This window comes from Macaca mulatta, chromosome 7 (genome assembly GCF_049350105.2).
Source record: "Macaca mulatta isolate MMU2019108-1 chromosome 7, T2T-MMU8v2.0, whole genome shotgun sequence".
Classification (NCBI taxonomy): Eukaryota; Metazoa; Chordata; class Mammalia; order Primates; family Cercopithecidae; genus Macaca; species Macaca mulatta.
This window is the reverse complement of record NC_133412.1, coordinates 22,221,855-22,245,787: the sequence shown is the minus strand read 5'-3', so window position 1 is coordinate 22,245,787 and position 23,933 is coordinate 22,221,855. Positions and strand designations below refer to the sequence as shown.

Below are 23,933 nucleotides of genomic sequence, written 5' to 3'. Positions count from 1 at the left end.
TTTATACCTCACAAATATTTTCATTTTGGCCTAATACATGGTCAATTTTTGTGAATTATCCACAGATAATTTTAAAAAGAGTGTATTCTCTTTCTTGAGTAGCAAGTTTTATCTGATATTAATTTTGCTATTTAGCCCTTCTCTGTCATTTTGGCTTCTACTATAGTGCTTCCATTTTTTCTTGTACATCCTGTGATTTTATGTTTTAATTAATATTCATATTGGTGCTAAGTTATTTGGTGCTGAGGTATTCATAACATTGTAACTTGTGAACTGCATTTTTTTATCATTATAGATTATTTATTTGTGCCCCTTAATACTTGTTTGTCCCGATGTTAGCCTTGCCTGATGTTAAAATTATAACCATTGCAGTTGTTTCCAAGATGGCTGAATAGGAACAGCTCCAGTCTGCAGCTCCCAGCGAGACTGACACAGAAGATGGATGATTTCTGCATTTCCAACTGAGGTACTTGGTTGGACAGTGAGTGCAGCCCACAGAGGGCAAGCAGAAGCAGGGTGGGGCATCGCCTTACCCCGTAAGCACAAGGGGTTGGGGGATTTCCCTTTCCTAGCCAAGGGAAGCCATGACAGACTGTACCTGGAGGAACAAGTACACTCCCACCAAAATACTGCGTTTTCCCCACAGTCTTAGCAACCAACTGACCAGGAAATTCCCTCCCGTGCCTGGCTCTGCAGGTCCCATGCCCACAGAGCATTGCTCACTCCTAGCGCAGCAGTCTGAGATGGACCTGTGAGGCTGCAGCCTGGTGGGGAGGGGGACATCTGCCATTGCTGAGGCTTAAGTAGGTAAACAAAGCGGCCAGGAAGCTGGGACTGGGTGGAGCCCACCGCAGCTCAGCAAGGCCAACTGTCTCTCTAGACTCTACCTCTGTGGGCAGGGCATAGCTGTACAAAAGGCAGCAGACGACTTCTGCAGACTTAAATGTCCGTGTCTGACAGCTCTGAAGAGAGCAGTGGTCCTCCCAGCACAGTGTTCGAGCTCTGAGAACAGACAGACTGCCTCCTCAAGTGGGTCTCTGACCCCTGTGTAGCCGGACTGGGAGGCACCTCCAGTAGGGGCCGACTGAAACCTCATACAGGTGGGTGCCCCTCTGGGACAAAGCTTCCAGAGGAAGGATCAGGCATCAATAGCTGTTCTGCAATATTCACTGTTCTGCGGCTTCCGCTGTTGATACCCAGGCAAACAGTGTCTGCAGTGGACCTCCAGCAAACTCCAACAGACCTGCAGCTGAGGGGCCTGTTAGAAGGAAAACTAACAAACAGAAAGGAATAACATGAACATCAACAAAAAGGACGTGCACACCAAATCCCCATCTGTAGGTCACCAACTTCAAAGACCAAAGGTAGATAAAACCACAAAGATGGGGAGAAACCAGAAAAGCAGAAAATTTCAAAAACCAGAGCGCCTCTTCTCCTCCAAAGGATCGCAGCTCCTCGCCAGCAATGGAACAAAACTGGATGGACAATAAGTTTGATGAGTTGACATAAGTAGGCTTCAGAAGGTTGGTAAAAGCAAACTTCTCCAGCTAAAGGAGGATGTTCTAACCCATCGCAAGGAAGCTAAAAACCTTGAAAAAAGGTTAGATGAATGGCTAACTAGAATAGACAGTGTAGAGAAGACCTGAAATGACCTGATGGAGCTGAAAACCACAGCACGAGAACTTCATGATGCATGCACAAGATTCAATAGCTGATTCGATCAAGTGGAAGGAAGAATATTAGTGATTGAAGATCAAATTAATGAAACAAAACGAGAAGACAAGATTAGAGAAAAAAGAGTGAAAATAAATGAATGAAGCCTCCAAGAAATATGGGACTATGTGAAAAGATCAAATATGCATTTGATTGTGACCTGAAAGTACCTGAAAGTGACGGGGAGAATGGAACCACGTTAGAAAACACTCCTCAGGATATTATCCAGGAGAACTTCCCCAAGCTTCCCCAACAGGCCAACATTCAAATCCAGGAAATACAGAGAACACAACAAAGATACTCCTCGAGAAGAGCAACCCCAAAACACACAATTGTCAGATTCACCAAGGTTGAAATGAAGGAAAAAATATTAAGGGCAGCCAGAGAGAAAGGTAGGGTTACTCACAAAGGGAAGCCCATCAAACTAACACCAGATCTCTCAGCAGAAACTGTACAAGCCAGAAGAGAGTGGGGTCCAATATTCAGCATTCTTAAAGAAAATAATTCTCAACCCAGAATGTCATATTCAACTAAACTAAGGTTCATAAGTGAAAGAGAAATAAAATCCTTTACAGACAAGCAAATGCTTTTGTCACCACAGGGCCTGCCTTAGAAGAGCTCCTGAAGGAACCACTAACCATGGAAAAGAACAACCAGTACCAGCCACTGCAAAAACATGCCAAATTTTAAAGATGCTAGGAAGAAACTGCATCGATTAATGGGAAAAATAACCAGTTAAAATCATAATGAAAGGATCAAATTCACACATAACAATATTAACCTTAAATGTAAAGGGATAAATGCCCCAATTAAAAGACACGGACTGACAAATTGGATAGACTCAAGACCCATCAGTGTACTGTATTCAGGAAACCAATCTCACATGCAGAGAGACACATAGGCTCAAAATAAAGGGATGGAGGAAGATCTACCAAGCAAAGGGAAAGCAAAAAAAAGCAGGGCTTGCAATCCTAGTCTCTGATAAAACAGATTTTGAACCAACAAAGATCAAAAGAGACAAAAAAGGCCATTACATAATGGTAAAGGAATAAATTCAACAAGAGGAGCTAACTATCCTAAATATATATGCACCCAATACAGGAGCACCCAGTTTCATAAAGCAAGTCCTTAGAGACTTACAAAGAGACTTAGACTCCCATAAAATAATAATGGGAGACTTTAACACCCCACTGTCAACATTAGACAGATCAACGAGACAGAAGGCCAACAAGGATATCCAGGACTTGAACTCAGCTCTGCACCAAGCAGACCTAATAGACATCTACAGAACTCTCCACCCCAAATCAACAGAGTATACATTCTTCTCAGCACCACATCACACTTATTCCAAAATTGACCACATAGTTGGAAGTAAAACACTCCTCAGCAAATGTAAAAGAACAGAAATCACAACAAACTGTCTCTCAGACCACAGTGCAAACAAACTAGAACTCAGGATTAAGAAACTCACTCAAAACTGCAAAACTACATGGAAACTGAACAACCTGCTCCTGAATGACTACTGGGTAAATAACGAAATGAAGGCAGAAATAAAGATGTTCTTTGAAACCAGTGAGAACAAAGACACAATGTACCAGAATCTCTGGGACACGTTTAAAGCAGTGTGTAGAGGGAAATTTATAGCACTAAATGCCCACAAGAGAAAGCAGGAAAGATCTAAAATCAGCACCCTATCACCACAACTGAAAGAACTAGAGAAGCAAGAGCAAACAAATTCAAAAGCTAGCAGAAGGCAAGAAATAACTAAGATCAGAGCAGAACTGAAGGAGATAGAGACACAAAACCCTTCAAAAAAATCAATGAATCCAGGAGCTGGTTTTTTGAAAAGATCAACAAAATAGATAGACCGCTAGCAAGACTAATAAAGAAAAGAGAGAATAATCAATAGACGCAATAAAAAATGATAAAGGGGATATCACCACCGATCCCACAGAAATACAAACTACCATCGGAGAATACTATAGCACCTCTACGCAAATAAACTAGAAAATCTAGAAGAAATGGATAAGTTCTTGTTCACACTCACCCTCCCAAGACTAAACCAGGAAGAAGTTGAATCTCTTAATAGACCAATAACAGGTTCTGAAATTGAGGCAATAATTCATAGCCTATCAACCAAAAAAAAAAAAGTCCAGGACCAGACGGATTCACAGCTGAATTCTACCAGAGGTACAAAGAGGAGCTGGTACCATTCCTTCTGAAACTATTCCCAATAATAGAAAAAGAGGGAATCCTCCCTAACTCATTTTTTGAGGCCACCATCATCCCGATACCAAAGCCTGGCAGAGACAACAAAAAAAGAGAAATTTAGACCAATATCCCTGATGAACATTGATGCAAAAATCCTCAGTAAAATACTGGCAAACAGAATCCAGAAGCACATCAAAAAGCTTATCCACCACTATCAACTCAGCTTCATCCCTGGCATGCAAGGCTGATTCGACATAAGCAAATTAATAAACATAATCCATCACATAAACAGAACCAACGACAAAAACCACATGATTATCTCAATAGATGCAGAAAAGTCCTTCGACAAAATTCAACAGCCCTTCATGCTAAAAACTCTCAATAAACTAGGTATTGATGGAATGTATCTCAAAATATTAAGAGCTAGTTATGACAGCCCACAGCCAATATCATACTGAATGGCCAAAAACTGGAAGCATTCCCTTTGAAAACCAGCACAAGACAAGAATGCCCTCTCTCACCACTCCTACTCAACATAGTGTTGGAAGACGGGCCAGGGCAATCGGGCAAGAGAAGGAAATAAAGGTATTCAATTAGGAAAAGAGGAAGTCAAATTGTCCCTGTTTGTAGATGACATGAATGTATATTTAGAAAACTCCATAATCTCAGCCCAAAATCTCCTTAAGCTGATAAGCAACTTCAGCAAAGTCTCAGGATACAAAATCAATGTGCAAAAATCACAAGCATTCCTATACGCCAATAACAGAAAAACAGAGAGCCAAATCATGAGTGAACTCCCATTCACAATTGCTACAAAGAGAATAAAATACCTAGGAATCCAGGTTCACAAGGGATGTGAAGGACCTCTTCAAGGAGAACTACAAACTACTGCTCAATGAAATAAAAGAGGACACAAACAAATGGAAGAATATTCCATGCTCATAGATAGGAAGAATCAATATCATGAAAATGGCCATGCTGCCCAAAGTAATTTATAGATTCAATGCCATCCCCATCAAGCTACCAATGACTTTCTTCACAGAATTGGAAAAAACTACTTTAAAATTCATATGGAACTAAAAAAGAGCCCACATAGCCACGATAATCCTAAGCAAAAAGAACAAAGCACAAGGCATCACACCACCTGACTTCAAACTATACTACAAGGCTACAGTAACCAAAACAGCATGGTACTGGTACTAAAACAGATATAAAGACCAATGGAACAGAACAGTGGCCTCTGAAGTAATACTACACATCTACAACCATCTGATCTTTGACAAACCTGACAAAAACAAGCAATGGGGAAAGGATTCCCTATTTAATAAATGGTGCTGGGAAAACTAGCTAGCCATATGTAGAAAGCTGAAACTGGATTCCTTCCTTACACCATATACAAAAATTAACTCAAAATGGATTAAATACTTAAATATAAGACCTAAAACCATAAAAACTCTAGAAGAAAACCTATGCAGTACCATTCAGGACATAGACATGGGCAAGGACTTCATGACTAAAACACCAAAAGCAATGGCAGCAAAAGCCAAAATAGACAAATGGGATCTAATTAAACTAAAGAGCTTCTGCATGGCAAAAGAAACTACCATCAGAGTGAAAAGGCAACCTACAGGATGGGAGAAAATTTTTGCAATCTACCCATCTGACAAAGGGCTAATATCCAGAATCTACAAAGAACTTAAACAAATTTACAAGAAAAAAAACAACCCCATTAAAAAGTGGGCAAAGGATATGAACAGATACTTCTCAAAAGAAGACATTTATGCAGCCAACAGACACATGAAAAAAATACTCATTGTCACTGGTCATCAGAGAAATGCAAATCAAAACCACAATGAGATACCATCTCTCACCAGTTAGAATGGCGATCATTAACAAGTCAGGAAACAACAGATACTGGAGAGGATATGGAGAAATAGGAATGCTTTTACAATGTTGGTGGGAGTGTAAATTAGTTCAACCTTTGTGGAGGGAGTGTAAATTAGTTCAACCTTTGTGGAAGACAGCGTGGTGATTCCTCAAGGATCTAGAACTAGAAATACCATTTGACCCAGTGATCTGCTTACTGGGTATGTACCCAAAGGATTATAAATCATGCTACTATAAAGACATATGCTCATGTATATTTATTGTGGCACTATTCACAATAGGAAAGACTTGGAAGCAACCCAAATGTCCATCAATGATAGACTGGATTAAGAAAATGTGGCACATATACACCGTGGAATACTATGCAGCCATAAAAAAGGATGAGTTCATGTCCTTTGCAGGGACGTGGATGAAGCTGGAAACCATCATTCCCAGCAAACTATCACAAGGACAGAAAACCAAACACCTCATATTCTCACTCATAGGTGGGAGTTGAACAATGAGAATTCATGGACACAGGGCAGGGAACATCACACACTGGGGCCTGTCGGGGAGTGGGGGTCTGGGGGAGGGATAGCCTTAGGAAAAACACCTAATGTAAATGGCGAGTTGATGAGTGCAGCAAACCAACATGGCACATGTATACCTATGTAACAAACCTGCACGTTGTGCACATGTACCCTAGAATTTAAAGTGTAATAGAAAATAAAAAGGAAGAAAGAGAAAAAAACAAAAACAAAAAAAATTATAACCATTGCTTTCTTCTAATTTACATTTGTAAAGATTTCTGTTTGATGTTGTTTTGGATCCCTTGTATACAGCATAGAGTTGGATTTTGCTTTATGATTTAATCCAAATTTATTTTATTTTATTTGACTTTCAGTTTGTATTTTTTTTTTTTTTTTTTTTTTTTGAGACGGAGTCTCGCTCTGCTGCCCAGGCTGGAGTGCAGTGGCTGGATCTCAGCTCACTGCAAGCTCCGCCTCCCGGGTTTACGCCATTCTCCTGCCTCAGCCTCCCCAGTAGCTGGGACTACAGGCGCCCGCCACCTCGCCCGGCTAGTTTTTTGTATTTTTTAGTAGAGACGGGGTTTCACCATGTTAGCCAGGATGGTCTCGATCTCCCGACCTCGTGATCCGCCCGTCTCGGCCTCCCAAAGTGCTGGGATTACAGGCTTGAGCCACCGCGCCCGGCCTATTTTTAAAATAAAAAATAGTGATGGGGTCTCACTATGTTGCCCAGGGTGGTCATGAACTCCTGGGCTCAAATGATCCTCCTGCCTAAGCCTCTCAAAGTGCTAGGATTACAGGTGTGAGTCACCACGCCTGGCTGAAATTTCTTTTATTTTAATACATTAGCTTAGCACATTTATATTTATCAAATTGACATTCTTGGTCTTAATTATTAATATAATATATATAATTTTATATGATGCCTTCTATTATTTCATAGATTCCTAAAAATTCTGATGCTGTGGTATTTGATTTTATTTTTTCTGAAAATCTGGAAAGGTTATATTTTTGTTTTAGTGATTGTCTTTGTAATTTATACACTTAATCTTCCTCTTTTAGGCATTATCTATCAATCCCCTAATATAACTAAATAATGAAATTAGAGTATTTTCTCATCTTCTCCCTATCTTGCTCTTGATGACCTCTCTTTTTGCCATAGTTTCCCCATTTATTTCTTGGTTGGTGTAAGTTCATCTTCTAGCAGTTTCCTCAAGGAAGGCTCATGGAAACAATATTTCTTGAGATCTTGCCATGCTTAGAAATGTCTCACTGTGCCTTTTTATATAAACAGACAGAGATAAACACAACAGAATATCTCAAGAATTGACTTAGAAGTATGCCATGTGAGGAATGTCAGAATAACCTGCATTATAGCTGAAATAAACTTTAAATTGATATTCCTTTTTACCTTCCGCCCTTCCTCTCTCTCTCTCTCTCTCTCTCTCTCTCTCTCTCTATCCACTGATTGCAGCCTCTGCCTCCCAGGTTCAAGCGATTCTCCTGCCTCAGCCATCCAAGTAGCTGGGATTACAGGCATGTGCTACCACACCTGACTAATTTTTGTATTTCTGTATTCATTTATTTATTTTTTTGTAGAGACAGGGTTTCACTATGCTGCCCAGGCTGGTCTTGAACTCCTGAGCTCAAGCGATCTGCCTGCTTTGGCCTCTCAAAGTGCTGGGATTATAGGCATGAGCCACCATGCCCCTTTTTTAGTTTCTTATCCAGCTGCTCCCATATCAGACCTCATCTTTTAAAATTTTATTTTTTGTTTACCTCCCTCCATTCATTCACATGCTCATTTGAGAAGACTTAAGTTCTCCCAGCTTTGGACAATAACTGCTTTTAGAAACTGTAAGGTTTCAAGAGAACAGTTGCCCAAGACTCAGAATTGTTTTAAAAATGGAGCATGTGTATTATGTGGCCAGTGTCTTCACTCTAACTTGGTTATAAGACTAAAACCATTCTTCACTGCTCTAACATGCTGAATAAATTATCTGACGGGGAGGGGGTATTTATCTCTGTTTATATACGTTATATGAGTTGTCTTGAGGCTGTGTGACTTATCTAAGTGGAATATTGAATATCCATTGAAATGGATTTGTTAAGTCTTTTACATTATTAATGAGCATTTAAATGCAACAGGTATCATTTCAGGTGACTTAACATGAATGAATAAAAGTCAGTGCTATTCAATTATTTTTTGCTTGAAAAAAAAAATAGACTTTGTACCTCAGAGTGAACTCCTCACCTTACAGAAGTATACTTTTCCAGCTTTTGCCTTAAGGTTTTCAGCCATAGGCCTCCTCACTACCTTTCTTCTTGCACCCTGGCATTTCCTACAATGTAAAACACTGGAGGATCTATGTGAACCCCTGGGTTGGGTCACTTGCCAGGCTCTAGTTGCCGTTGTTGTTTTTGTTGTTTTGTGCCACTCTCCCCTTGTTCACTGGGATTCTGCCACACTGCTGACTTTTCATGATGGTCTCTCCCTCTTGGACTCCACGTTTGTGGTTCCTTCCGCCTGGAACATACTGTCTCCCTCCCTAGACTTACGGCTGTCAAAACTCAAAACTCTCAAGTACAGCTTTAGCTATCACTCCCTCAGGGCAAACTTCCCTTGCTTTCGAGCTAGACTAGATTCCTCTGCTACACACTTTCATGGTTTTCTTTTCTTTTCCTTCATAGCCCTTACCATAATTGTGTTTCAGTCATTACTTCTACGATTATCTGCTTAATGGCTTCTCCTCCCCTAAGGGGGAGATTGTGTCTGTCTTATTCATTGTATCCCTGGCACCTTGTACCAGCATGTCATAGACACTTATTACATAGTTGCTGAATAACTGGATGAATGATTCCATCCCAATATGGCTCCCACTCCCATCTGCACCTCAGTCTGTGAAAGCCTCAGGCACTCCACTCCAACCCACCCATAAGAGCAGCCATGTAAGCAGCGCTCAGCAAAGCCATAGGGGTAGGGCTGTCTGAGGCACTGGGAGCCCATCCCTCAAACCAGTGTGCCCAGAATGCGGGACATGGAGTCAAAGTGTATTTTGGAGCTTTAAGATTTAATGTCTGCCTATCTGCCCTACTGGGTTTCAGACTTGCATGGGCCTGTGACCTTTCTTTGGCCAATTTCTCCTTTGGGGAATGAAAATGTTTACCTAATGCCTGTACAACCATTGCATCTGAGAATTAAATAACTTGTTTTTGATTTTACAGGCTCATAGCTGGAAGGAATTTGCGCTGAGTCTCAGATGAGACTTTGGACTTCAGACTTTTAAGCTGATGTTGGGACAAGTTAAGGCTTTTGGGACTATTGGGGTAGAATGCATTTTGCATGTGAGAAGGACATGAGTTTGGGGGGAAAGGGGCAGAATGTTATAGTTTGGATGTTTGTCTCCCCAAGCCTCATGTTGGTATTTGATCCCAATGTTGGAAGTGGGGCCTAATGGGAAATATTTGGGTCAGGGAGGGTGACCTCTCATGAATGGATTAATGCCCTCCTGGGTGGGTTGGTGGGGCAGGTAAAGGGACGGAGTTCTCACTCTATTATGCTGGTTGTTATTTTCCAGGAAACCTGGTTGGTAAAAAGAGCCTAACACCTCCCTGCTCTCTCTTGCTTCCTCTCTCACCACGTGATCTCAGCACATGCTCACTCTCCTTCCCCCTTCCCTTCTGCCAATAGTGGAGGCAACCTGCAGCCCCTCGGCAGAAGCTGAGCAGATGCTGGCACCATGCTTATTGTATAGCCTGCAGAACCATAAGCCATATAAACCTCTTTCCTTTATAAATTACCCAGCCTCAGATATTCCTTTACAGCAACATAAAATAGACAAAGACACCATCTCAAACTTGGCCTACCCAAAATTACACGTTTGATATTTTCCCCAAATGTGCTCCTCAACAAATCTCAGCTGAGAGTATCTTCATCCATCCAGTTAGTCATGCCAAAAATCTGGGAGTCAGCCTTTCTGCTATCTTCTCCTCAACTCCCGTAAGCTAACCCTTTACCAAGTTCCATGGATCCTACCTCCAAAATAAATCTTGGATCTGTCTACTTCACTCTACCTTCACTTCCACCATTTATCCAAGTCCAAATCACTATTCTCAGCTGGCATATAGCAGAAACTTCAACCGGTCTACTTGCTTCCATTCTTCCTGTGCCACCAGCACTGCCACCACTACCAAAGAGCCTCTCTCCTTGGATAGTTCTAGACTAAAATTCCTGCTCTCTGACTGTCTTTTCCTAACTCTTCTTAGTGCTTTCTTCAGGTTTGTTAATGGAAAGTATGTTAATGTTTCCTTAGGGTGGCGTCTATTAATCTCTTTTATTGAATATGGATTTTACTAGTTTAACTTTCATTGTCAACCTTATTTCCAAGTTCTTCAAGAAATTTTACGGTTTTTGGTTTTTCGTTGCTTCTTTCGTTTGTTGTGAATAGCTAGGTGTGAGTAACTGAACAGCTGATGAAGCAATGGAGAAAGCCATAGTCAGGATTTTATAACTGTTCTGACCTTTGGAACACCAAGGACGTATGGCATACTGATTTTTCTTGTTAATACACTATGTAATCCAGACCTGCAATAACCCAGTATCTGTGATAAGGGGAGACTAACCCATCACAGACACTGGGCTATTGTAGGTTATCCAGACCCAGTATCTGTGATACGTTAAAGTCTCCCCTAGATATATGACTCCACAGGATTAATTTTTAATTAATTATATTTTAAACTCCAAATAAGTTTTTTTCTTTTTCTTTTTTTTCCCCAGGAGAAAGCAGGAATGCACTTCCTCACTATCACAAATTATGCAGTCGAGTTTCCCGCATTTGGGGAAATCACAGGGGTAAGCACACCTATGGAGTACAACAGATGAGCCTCGCCCTGGGAAAACCGCATTCCTGATCATGGCATCTCCCCTGCCAGGTAAGAATCCAAATAGGTTTTTACATAGAGATTTATCAACAACTTGTTAGTTGTATTCAGTGTTGAGAGTGTTTCAAAGTGCTGTGCTGTCTGGGAAAGTTAAGCAGAGGCCCAGAGACGCTGTGCCAAGCAGGCCACCAGCAAAGGCAAAGGCAAAGGCAGCATTTTACAACTTGATTTTTTTGTTTTTAAAATGTCAGTTTCTTAAGACTCCTTATAAATTCTTCTGCTCTGAAAAAACAGAATCCTTATCAATTCATCCTTTTACCTTCTCTATAAACAGCCCTAGTCATAGAATATATTTCTAAATTTGCCTTCCCCTCCTCCAAATCTCTGCTACCAGGCAACAACCTTCAAGACAACTTTAAAGTGTTACTGCTCAGGAGAAGACAAATACAACTCCAGTGTGGCCATTATGTCATTATTCCAGTGGCTTTTGCTTTGATTCTGTTTTGTTTTCATAATTTAAAGTCTGAGAAGTATCTACTTAAAGTGGCCCTCAGCTCTTAAGCTATTCCTGGGGTCTTCTCCTTCAGCTTCACCCGTTGGAAGGACGTGCTTAGAAGACAGTGAGGAAACCCCACAAAGCAAAGAGGGTTAAACTGGATTTTAAATTCAGTGGGTAAGTGAAGGCAAGTACCTCATCTCTCCAAGCAAGACCTTCTTAGCTGCTAAGTGCAGAAGCTCCTGGAGGAACCAGTCATGCACAGCTAAGAGCTATGGGAAGTATCTAAAAGCAAAGGACCTGACTGATTCTCTAAGTAATCCCTGCAAAAATCCATTCCACTGCCTTGTACATCTTGTAATGCTCCCCCACCCTCCATCTACACGTGCACGTGTGCGCGCGCGCACACACACACACACACACACACACTTCCCTTTTTGTCATTATTGGAGCTCCAGAACTTGATCTGTCTTCATCATCAAATTTTTGGGAGGCTTCTATGCTGTATAGAACACTTTACCACATCCTGGTGAAGAAATGAGGCCTTGTCATCAGTGGGATTCCAGTGCATTTGGGGAAGGGGTGATTATTGGTGAAAGTACAGGCTGTGCCCTATCTGTTGGGCAGGTCAGGCGGAGACAACTTCAAGGGCTGGGGCAAAGTCTACTGGATTAGGTAAGAGGATTAGCAGTGTGTCTGTGAAATCACCATTGAAAAATCATAACTGAGACACTGAGAGATCTAACCTAAAATCTTGCTTCTAACCTCCAAGCTGTCCTTGTTCATTCCTGGGCATGGTCTGAACTAACTTCGGGGAGATCTTAGTTTTTAATTTATAGTTTAAAACAAAGATAGCAGTCCTTCTCCAAAACAAACCTCCTTCTTGCCTGGGGACTAGACTGCCTTTGTAGGACTAATGAATTAGCCACAAGAGTAGAAATTATGGTTTAGGAGTCATGCAGCTGGAGACTATAGGATTCTGACCCTCCCCAAATTGCTCCTGGGGATAACATCACTATTGTAAAATGAAATGTTAGTGCTTTAGATATTTTGCAGGCCCCGCACTTGATGGATCAGCTGGCACCACCCAGCTGGATAAACTGGCTCATCTGATTTTGGGGCCCCTCCCCAGGAACTGACTCAGCCCAAGAAGACAGCTTTGACCCCTTATGATTTCACCTCCGACCCAACCAATCAGCACTCCTGACTCCCATGGTGGGGTGTCTGTCTCCAGCTCCACCACTGGGTGTCTGGGCCTGTAGCCCTATCACTGGGTGTCTGTCTGTAGCCCTGTCACGGAGTGTCTGTAGCTGTAGCCCCATTATGGGCTATCTGATTTGGTGAATATTCTAGGTGCTGCCAACAGCCCCTTCCTTCTCCTATTTGTCAACCTCTCTGGAGGTGCTGCTATCTCTTGGTTGCCTTGCAGGGTGTCTGTCTGTAGCCCCATCATAGGGTGTCTGTCTTTAGCCCCATCACGAGATGTCTACTGGTGGGGTGTCCAATTGGATGGAGAATAGGGGACTTGTTTGGAGGAATACTCTTGGTTTGTGACTGGGTCTGGAATCTGTGTCTCAAAGGCCTTCTGTCTTGTCTTTGTTGTGTGTGTGTTTGTATATGTTGAGGGGATCTCTGAGGGAATTGCTGATGGAAGTCCAGCAGGCCTAACTTGGAGAACTTTCCATAAGTCAGGTTACATCTGGTGAGCCCTGAAGAAAGCTCAACAGGCCTGACGTGGGGTGACTGTTCACTCTTCATCTTGCCCAGAGACCACCCATTTAATTACCGGTTGGAGGACGTCCCTCTCCACTTGGAGTGGATCAAAGACTATAGGAACCAACATGAGAAACTTTGGTCCTTGCCAGATCAATGTTGGGTGCTGAATGAGGTGACTAGTGTCTGTTTTGTTATGTGTATTTTGCTTCGGCTGGGATGGAAAATATTCAGTTCCCCATGCACCCCATCAGGCAGCATTTTGCGAAAGTGAGAGGCTTTTTTGCCCATGGTTCCATAAAACAGAAATGGATTATTTTCTTTGGTAACAGGGTTTGGTCCCCACAGCTATGGCACAGTAAGCAGGGTCATCAAAAGCTGCTCCATTTTTCTGGAAGCTTCAGAGAAAGGGAACACAGAAACCTGGTATGCTGGTAAAAAGGGTAAGAATTTCTTACCAGTCAAGTTTCTGCTCTCTCTCTCTCTCTCTCTCTCTCTCTCTCTCTCTCCCCCTGTGTGTGTGTGTGTGTCTTTGTGTATAAATGATAAACATCTCTGTCTCCTCTGCAAGGGTTTGATTAATAGAAGAAAGAATTTGTGAGACTAGTCTTAGGTTGAAGCAAATCTGGTGTACTTTGTGCTAAGAATTTGTCTTTCTGTGCTATTCTGTAATGGAGAGAAGGGTATCACAGAATAGGTTGTGGTATAGGACTCCTGTAAGCCCACTTTTCAAGCCAGCCTGGCAGGCTGCTGAGTTACAAACTTTGCTGTGTGTCCCTGAAACCAATACCAGATGGAATTGCTCTGTCTGGTTTTGTGTCCTTTAGAGCTCAACTTTATGACCATGTGGGGATACTTTCTCTTGGTCTCTGCCATCCAGAGGACAGGAATTTGGGGGTTCATGTCATAGTTAACCCTAAAAGTTATCTTGAGCAGTTAAAAGCCTTTGCAAGCTCAAAATTGGCTGCTCTAGGCATCTTCTAGGAAGAGCAATAGAAATTGCTCAATGCTGTAACTCAGTAGCTAAGGCCTTGTCTTTTGACAATGGCAGCTCGGGTTCAATTCTTGGCTTAGAGAATGAGTCTTTTCTGGTTTATTTGTGTAACTTTTTGACCCTTATTGATTCTTTTTCCCCTGTGGACCACTTTTGATTTCTCGTCTTGAGTTTTCCTTTGAACTACCTTGGGAAGATTCTAAATCTTGTTAAAAAAAAAAAAAGAAAAAAAAAGAAAGAAAGAAACTGCTTACTATCTCTTTGAATCACCTTATGCATGCATTGTAACCTTATTTAAAACATTAATTTCACATGGGAAGTTACCTGTGCTAAAGTTCAAAAGCATGGAATATTGACTATCTGTCCTGGCTACAGTCTAGTAATTAGATATTTTAAAAATAATTTTTAAAGAGCTGTATGGTTAAAGTCAGTTTCATTAAAAGCAGATATCCAAACTGTACATATATTTAAAATACCTTTACGTTGTTTTTTTCTCTTTTTGGATCTTATTTTTCTAAAGAGAAAAAGGTTTTTTTCTTCTCAGTCAACTGAATTGTTTTTCTCCACTTTTGTCTTCTCAACACTCTTGATGCCCACATGAGAGAACCTAAGATAAATTCTAACACCTGGGACTCTTAGGGAAAAACAGAGGAGGTGCCACAGAACCCATTCTGGGAAAAACCTATGTTTTTCTTATGGGACCCTAGGAATTGAAAAAGAATAGATCCCTCTCAAAATCTAAGGCTGTATTCTGCTTTACATTACATCACCTGACATTTTTTACTTTGGCGGGTACCAAAAATTACTTTGCATTATTGGAGAGCTTTTAGTCTTGGTGTGTAATAACCAAGTAGGAAATACACTTTAAGGGATAGCTAATGGCAGTTAAGAGGGATGCTTGGCTCTTGGATTTTTGGATTAGAGAAGCATTCTCTTGGCCACCTGGAAGATATGGAAACATCCCCACCCGCAACTGAGAGGAGACTCCTATGGGGGATTGGCTGATTTCAAAATGGGCTGATTGGCTTTGGGTTGCTTTGCAATGACACGCATGGTAGAAGCATTGCACTAACTTCTCCCATAGTATTTCCTTCTTTTGGGGGAATCCATGATGCAGTATACAAATTGGCACCCTTAATTTTGGGGATATGTTTTTGCCTTCCAGGCATGCCTTCTTATTAGGCCCTAGAAATGGCATGCTTTCCTGGTGCTATTCCTCCAAGGGTGCCACCTTGAAGCCAGTAATCCAATTAAGAAACTGGTAAATGAAAAATCTTACAACTACCAGTCCTGCTGTCTGTCTGTCTATGTATATGTGTTGTATGCATGATGTTTGTATAAAGGAGCGCAGACTAATTGGCTTAGAAAAAGAGCACTTAAATGAAATATTTTGTCAGAAAAATAGAAACTTTTTAATGCCTTTTTGTTCACATGATTTCTGTGATCTTTTGGAAATAAAGACAGTTTTAAAGATTATAGATAAAATAAAAAATGTCTTCACAATTTAGATTTTGGTCTAAATTAGGTCAGATGTTAGGTTTGCTAAATGCTTTAAGGTCATAAACTGTTTCTTTGACTTTTGAAAATTGTTAGACTTACCTACTTTGGAGCTATTAGAAATTCTAGCTAAGGCCTGGGGACATGTGGAATTAGCCATGCCCCCTAGCTATGCTGGGGTCAGACCTTATCTGCACTTCTGTCTGATGTCCTAGGCTCCACACTTAGTATGTAATTAAAACCACTTACTTATCAGATTTTTCACCAAAAACAAAAGTTGCTAAGAGTTAACATTGCAACATGTAATTGAGACTACTGGAAAAATAGTTTTACATGCAAGATGTGTAAGGAAAGTAGAATGTGCTTTAGCTAAAAGATTAAATAAGGTATGGGAATATGGTTTTTGTCAAAGGGAATGTAATTTTGTCTAGTTCAGAGGGCTTTAAAGATTGTCTTAACCTAAAAGAGTAACGGGACAAAACTGAAGGTTTAAACAAGTTGAAAAGTGTTTGTGAAGCATTGGTCTTGTACAGAAAGTTCTGTGGGTGTGAGCAATTTGGCTAAGATTTGAAGGGGATTATTTGATTTTTTTCTGTAGGTTGTACATAAAAGCACACTAAAGCAGGGCCAGAATCTGGGCCCATGTGTCTAAACAACAGAGTTTTCTTAGAAAAATAATCTGCTGTTTAATGGAAAATTGTAAAGGGTTCCAAAAAAGTTTCTAAAACCTTATGGTCAAACTAATTAAAACTGGATAATTTATAACATTTTATTTAAAAACTAGCGTAAGCATTAAACAGGCATTAATGCAAACATGAAATTTGGTTTTCTATTTTGAAAAAGATTTTTATGTTATTGTTATATGTTCCAAAATTATGTGAAACTCCTATAATTCTGATATGACTTAGTATATGTTATCAGTAATAATTATAATTTTCATGTTAAATTATTGTGTGCCACAGAAGTAACAAATTTCCTTGTCAATTGTGTCTTTAACTGTGGCTGCCCTAAAACTTTTTGTCATCCACAGACAATTATTGTCTTTTGATCCTCTTTAAATGGTGGTTTTATAATCAGCTATAAAACTCTTAGCAGGTGCCCTTAAATGCAGGTTTCTGAAAACTTTGGAGATTGTGACGTTAGAATAGAGGAAAAACTTTTAGGACTCTCACTGAGAGCTGAAATGTTCATGAATATTAAGCAGAACAGAAGTTAATTGCATGGGCTGAACTAATAGAAGACTGAAGCAACCTTTTTTGACTTTTTGTGTAAAATATTGCTGATCCCTTTTTGTTTTTCAGAGCCAAGAAAACCTTTCTTTTGAGCTTTTTACAGCTTTTAATAATGAGTAAAGCACACACCTGTAAACAAAACTTGGAGCATATTTGTTTCTCTCTTCCTGGTTTTGCCAGGATTTGGTAACTATTTGTGAGTATTCTTATGGCAATATAGTAATTTTGATAAATGCAATAAGAATGTTTTCCTTTACAACAGGACACAATTGAAGAAACTGGTTATTTTACCAAGGCTTTGACTAGAATCGTGTGCTTCCCTTTAAGGAATAAAAGCCTCTTGGGGCCAGGCGTGGTGGCTCATGCCTGCAATCCCAGCACTTTGGGAGACTGAGGTGGGCAGATAGCTTGAGCTGAAGAGCTGAAGACCAACTTGGACAGCATGATGAAACCCCTTCTCTACTAAAAATACAAAAATTAGCTGTGTGTGGTGGCACATGCCTGTAGTTCCAGCTACTTGGGAGGCTGAAGTGGGAGGATTGCTTGAACCCGGGGGACGGAGGTTGCAGTGAGCAGAGATTGCATCACTGCACTCCAACCCGGGTGACAGAGCAAGATCCTGTCTCAAAAACAAAACAAAACAAAACAGAAAACAAAGCTCCTTGGGAAATGTGGCCTCATACCTTGTCTACACAGTCCCTGTACAGGGTTCCTGATCTGTGGTAAGTAAAGAATGTCACTTTCTAACAGGCCTAGGAGCCCCAAGTTATCTTGGGACCTCAAGAGGAGAGGAATTTACCCAACTCATGGTTATTTGAGGGCAGAAACCCATGGGTGGGCTTGGCTTTAAAAAAGTCTTATCTGAGATTCCTTATGGAACAGAGTTCCATCAAAGTCAGTTTAAAAAGCCTATGTGAAAAATTATCATTCTTGCCACACTTTATGCAAATAATCAGGCAGAGCATAATAAGACCAAAACTTACTTTGCAAGTAAAGTTGACCTACTGTGATTTATTTTTAATAAAAAATGGGGACTGGAGACAGAAAAATTATGCTCCAAAAATAAACACTCATCGTTAGTTGTTCTCGAGTTTTTTTCTGCAGTTTGGACTAAATCCTAAATTATTTGTGGACTACAAGTCCACAAATTAATGATTTCAAATCTTTACTTTTAAAAGTAGGAATTGCATTCCTTATGCTAGAACTCATTATTTACTTTGTAGTGTGCTGTTCCCTTAAATGCAATACTAAAATTACAGATGATAATACTAACACATTTTTCAGCCATCCTGCATGAGTATGCTCAGACACTTGCAAAGTGTTTCCAGTCCTCTCACCTTGGGGTCAACACCTACCTTGACTATGCCCCTGGTCAGCAGGAAGAAGATAGAGTGGTCTTTGCCCTTTCTCCATCTTCATTAGCCAATATCTTAAGATTAAGGCATAATAAAACCCAAAGGAAGTGATTGAAACCGCCATTGCAAAAGTATAACTGAGACAGTAAAAGAGATCCAACCTAACCAACTCTATCTTGCTTCTAACCTCCAAGCTGTCCTTGTTCATTCCTGGGGAAAGTCTGAACTAACTATGGGGGGAACTTAGTTTTTTTGTTTTTTGGTTTTATTGAGACAGAGTCTCACTTTGTCACCCAGGTTGGAGTGCAGTGGTGTGATCTCAGCTTACTGCAACCTCTGCCTCCTGGGTTCAAGTGATTCTCCTGCCTCAGCCTCCCGAGTAGCTGGGATTACAGGTGTCCGTCACCATGCCTGGCTAATTTTTGTATTTTTAGTAGAGACAGTGTTTTGCCATGTTGGCAAGGCTGGTCTCAAACTCCTAACCTCAGGTGATATGCCTGCCTTGGCCTCCCAAAGTGCTGGTGAGAGTTGGAACCAGCTGGACTTCCTGAGCTGAGTGGAGACCTGGAGAACTTTTCTATCTTACAAGAGGATTGTAAAAGGCACTCATCGGTGCTCTGTAAAAACACACCAATCAGCACTCTGCAGCTAGCAAGGGGATTGTAAAATGTACCAATCAGTGCTCTGTAAAATGCACCAATCAGCAGGATACTAAAAGTAGCCTATCACAGAGAGGATTGAAAAAAGCGCATTCTGATAGGATAGAAATGGAACATGGGAGGGGACAAATATGGGAATAAAAGCTGGCCACACCCAGTCAGCAGCGGCAAGCTGCTCAGGTCCCCTTCCACGCTGTGGAAGCTTTGTTCTTTAGCTCTTCACAATAAATCTTGCTACCATTCACTCTTTGCGTCCATGCCATGTTTAAGAGCTGTAACACTCATCGTGAAGGTCCGCAGCTTCATTCTTGAAGTCAATGAGATCACGAACCCACTGTGAACCAACTCCAGACACATTTAGGGGGCTCATCCAGGATAGCGCCATGCAGTAAGTACCATTTCACTTGCTATTCTGTCCTATTTTTCCTTAGAATCCGGGGGTTAAACACCAGGCACCTGTCAGGCAGTTAGAAGCAACTAGTGCAGGTGCTGGACTAAAGACACAGGTGTCAGGCTTTCTAGGAAAGGGCTCTCTAACAACCCTCAACTCTTTGGAGTTAGGAGCATTGGTTTGCCTGGAACCAGCTTCTGCTTTTCCTGCACTTCTGGGCTGAGCCAAGGTTCGACAGAGAGGAAAGCCATTCAGTTCCGGGGTCCCGACAAAAAGTTGGTTGACCCTGCAGCCATGAGCATAACTCTCAAAGTTACGTCACCCAAGCGAGATTTGTCCATCTATCCTATCTATCCTGACCCTTGCCTCCTGGGTCCTAATGACTGTCAGACAAACTTCCTCCTGCCTCTCTTTTCTGAGGTTAGTCCTGCTTCTAAATACCACTCCCTGTCCCTGGTGCTTTTCTAGTTTCTCTTATAAGAATAATTTCTAGTATAAATTTCAGGACTCTGTTCCCTTTTTTTAGGCACCCAGGCTCACCAATCAGAAAGACAATTATTGCCCAAAGGCCTGTGGCAGGGGGGACTATCTGGAATTTTAGGATCCCTCTTCAGACTAGCAGGCCTAATGAAGACTATTCCTGAAGCTAAGATATGGGGAGCCTCATAAATTATAGACTCCAAAATTGAGGGGATGGATATCCTTCCTATTCATATGATGACAAGTGAGGACAAAAGGCATCACTCTTAGAACCCTGGAGATCCCTTCCATCCCTCAAGGTATGGCCCTGCACTCCATTTTGAGGCATATCATCTTTATAGGACAAGGGTAAATTCCCAATACTAACAGAAGAAAATGCTTAGGACTCTAACTAACAGGTTTTCAAGAATGCATCAGTAAGGACCATTAAATCTGATTTTTTCTTGGTCCTCTTTGTGGTCTAAGAGGAAAGGCAAGAGTGCAGGTTTTCGAGAATGCATCGGTAAGGGCCACTAAATCTGACCTTCCTCAGTCCTCTTTGTGGTCTAGGAGGAAAACCAGTGTTTCCGCTGCTGATTCAGTGAGCGCAACTATTCTGAACAGCAGGGTGCAGGGACCGTTGCATGTTTTTGGGCAGAAATAAAAAAAAAAAACAACCAAAACTGTGGGTGGTTTTTTCTTTCAGATGGGAAACACTCAGGCATCAACAGGCTCACACTTGAAATGCATCCTAAGCCATTAGTACCAATTTGACCAACAAACCCTGAAAAAGAAGAGGCTTATTTTTTTCTGCACTATGGCCTGGTCCCAATATTCTCTCTCTCATGGGGGAAAAATGGTCACCTGAGGGAAGTATAAATTACAATACTATCCTGCAGCTTTACCTTTCCTGTAAGAGGGAAGGCAAATGGAGTGAAACACCTTATGTCCAAGCTTTCTTTTCATTGAAGGATAATCCACAACTATGCAAAGCTTGCAATCTACATTCCACAGGAGGACCTCTCAGCTTACACCCATATCCTAGCCTCTCTACAGCTTCTCTTCCTATTAATGATAAACCTCCTCCAATCTCCCCCACCCAGAAGGAAACAAGCAAAAAAATCTCCGAGGGACCACAAAAACCCCCACGCTATCAGTCATGTCCTCTTCAAGCTGTAGGGGTAGTGGAATTTGGCCCAAACTGAGTACATGTCCCCTTCTCCCTCTCTGATTTAAAGCAGATCAAGGTAGATCTGGGGAAGTTTTCAGATGATCTTGATAGGTATATAGACGTCCTACAGGGTCTAGGGCAAAACTTTGACCTAACTTGGAGAGATGTCGTGCTACTGTTAGATCAAACCCTGACCTTTAATGAAAAGAATGAAACTTTAGCTGCAGCCTGAGAGTTTGGAGATACTTGGTATCTTAGTCAAGTAAATGATAGAATGACAACCAAAGAAAGGGACAAATTCCCTACTGGTCAGCAAGCTATCCCCAGTATGGATCCCCACTGGGACCTCGACTCAGATCATGGGGACTGGAATCGCAAACATCTGGTGACCTGTGTTCTAGAAAGACTAAGGAGAATTAGGAAAAAGTCAATGAATTATTCAGTGATGTCCACCATAACTCATGGGAAGGAAGAAAATCCGTCCACCTTCCTCAAGTGGCTACGGGAGGCCTTAAGAAAATATACTTCCGTGTCACCCAACTCCCTTGAGGGTCAATTGATCCTAAAAGATAAGTTTATTATGCAATCAGCTGCAGATATCAGGAGAAACCTCCAAAAGCGAGCCCTGGGCCCTGAACGAAATCTGGAGGCATTATTAAATCTGGCAACCTTGGTGTTCTATAATAGGGACCAAGAGGAACAGGCCGAGAAGAAAAAGCGAGATGAGAGAAAGGCCACAACCTTAGTCATGGCCCTCAGATGAACAAATCTTGGTGGTTCAGAGAGGACAGAAAATGGAATAGGCCAATCACCCAATAGGGCTTGTTATCAGTGTGGTTTGCAAGGACACTTTAGAAAAGATTATCCAATGAGAAACAAGCTTCCCCCTTGCCCATGTCCACTATGCCAAGGAAATCACTGGAAGGCACACTGCCCCAGAGGACAAAGTTTCTCTGGGCCAGAAGCCCCCAACCAGATGATCCAACAACAGGACTGAGGGTGCCCGAGGCAAGTGCCAGCTCATGTCATCACCCTCACTGAGTCCTGGGTAAGTTTAACCATTGAGGGCCAGGAAATTGATTTCCTCCTGGACACTGGCACGGCCTTCTCAGTGTTAATCTCCAGCCCCAGACCGCTGTCCTCAAAGTCCATTACCATCTGAGTAATCCTGGGATAGCCTGTAACCAGGTATTTCTCCCACCTCCTCAGTTGTAATTGGGAGACTTTGCTCTTTTCACATGCCTTTCTTGTTACGCCTGAAAGTCCCACACCCTTATTAGGGAGGGACATATTAGCCAAAGCTGGAGCCATTATCTATATGAATATGGGGGACAAGTTACCCATTTGTTGTTCCCTACTTGAGGAGGGAATCAACCCTGAAGTCTGGGCATTGGAAGGACATTTCAGAAGGGCAAAAAATGCCCGCTCAGTTCAAATCAGGCTAAAAGACCCCACCACTTTTCCTTATCAAAGGCAATATCCATTAAGGCCTAAAGCTCATAAAGAATTACAGGATATTGTTAGACATTTAAAAGTTCAAGGCTTAGTAAGAAAATGCAACAGGCCCTACAACACCCCAATTCTAGGAGTACAAAAAGCGAATGGTCAGTGGAGACTAGAGCAAGATCTTATAAGGACTCATCAATGAGGCAGTAATTTCTCTATACCCAGTTGTACCCAACTCCTATACCCTGCTCTCTCAAACACCAGAGGAAGCACAATGGTTCACTGTTCTGGACCTCAAGGATGCCGCCTTCTGCATTCCCCTGCACTCTGACTCCCAGTTTCTCTTTGCCTTTCAGGATCCCACAGACCACACATCCCAATTTATGTGGACGGTCTTGCCTCAAGGGTTTAGGGATAGCCCTCATCTGTTTGATCAGGCACTGGCCCAAGATCTAGGCCACTTCTCAAGTCCAGGAACTCTGGTCCTTCAGTATGCGGATGATTTATATTTTATTATTATTATTATTGTACTTTAAGTTCTAGGGTACATGTGCACAACGTGCAGGTTTGTTACATAGGTATACATGTGCCATGTTGGTTTGCTGCAACCATCAGCTTGTCATTTACATTAGGTATTTCTCCTAATGCTATCCCTCCCTCTGCCCTCCACCCCATGACAGGCCCCCATGTGTGATGTTCCCTGCCCTGTATCCAAGTGTTCTCATTGTTCAATTCCCACCTGTGAGTGAGAATATCAGGTGTTTGGTTTTCTGTCCTTGTGATAGTTTGCTCAGAATGATGGTTTCCAGCTTCATCCATGTCCCTGTAAAGGACATGAACTCATCTTTTTTGTGACCGCATAGTATTCCATGGTGTATATGTGCCACATTTTCTTAATCCTGTCCATCACTGATGGACATTTGGGTTGGTTCCAAGTTTTTGCTATTGTGAATTGTGCCACAATGAACATACGTGTGCATGTGTCTTTATAGTAGCATGACTTATAATCCTTTGGGTATACACCCAGTAATGGGATCACTGGGTCAAATGGTATTTCTAGTTCTAGATTCTTGGGGAATCGCCACACTGTCTTCCACAATGGATGAACTAGTTTACACTTCCACCAACAGTGTAAAAGTGTTCCTATTTCTTCACATCCTCTTCAGCATCTGTTGTTTCCTGACTTTTTATGATTGCCATTCTAACTGGCATGAGATGGTATCTCGTTGTGGTTTTGATTTGCATTTCTCTGATGACCAGTGATGATGAGCATTTTTCCATGTGTCTGTTTGTTACATAAATGTCTTCTTTTGAGAAGT

The 23,933-nt window shown here is 41.5% G+C and overlaps 1 long non-coding RNA gene and 1 other non-coding gene across 2 annotated transcripts; one reads left to right on the top strand and one right to left on the bottom strand.

Moving 5' to 3' along the window:
- The first annotated feature begins 10,911 nt into the window (after positions 1-10,911).
- LOC106999166 (uncharacterized) lies at positions 10,912-12,899 on the top strand. Its single transcript, XR_001445875.3, has 2 exons — positions 10,912-11,252; positions 11,789-12,899. It is a non-coding gene; the product is annotated as an uncharacterized LOC106999166 (long non-coding RNA).
- LOC114679875 (U1 spliceosomal RNA) lies at positions 11,095-11,260 on the bottom strand. Its single transcript, XR_003731967.2, has one exon. It is a non-coding gene; the product is annotated as a U1 spliceosomal RNA (small nuclear RNA).
- Positions 12,900-23,933: the final 11,034 nt, after the last annotated feature.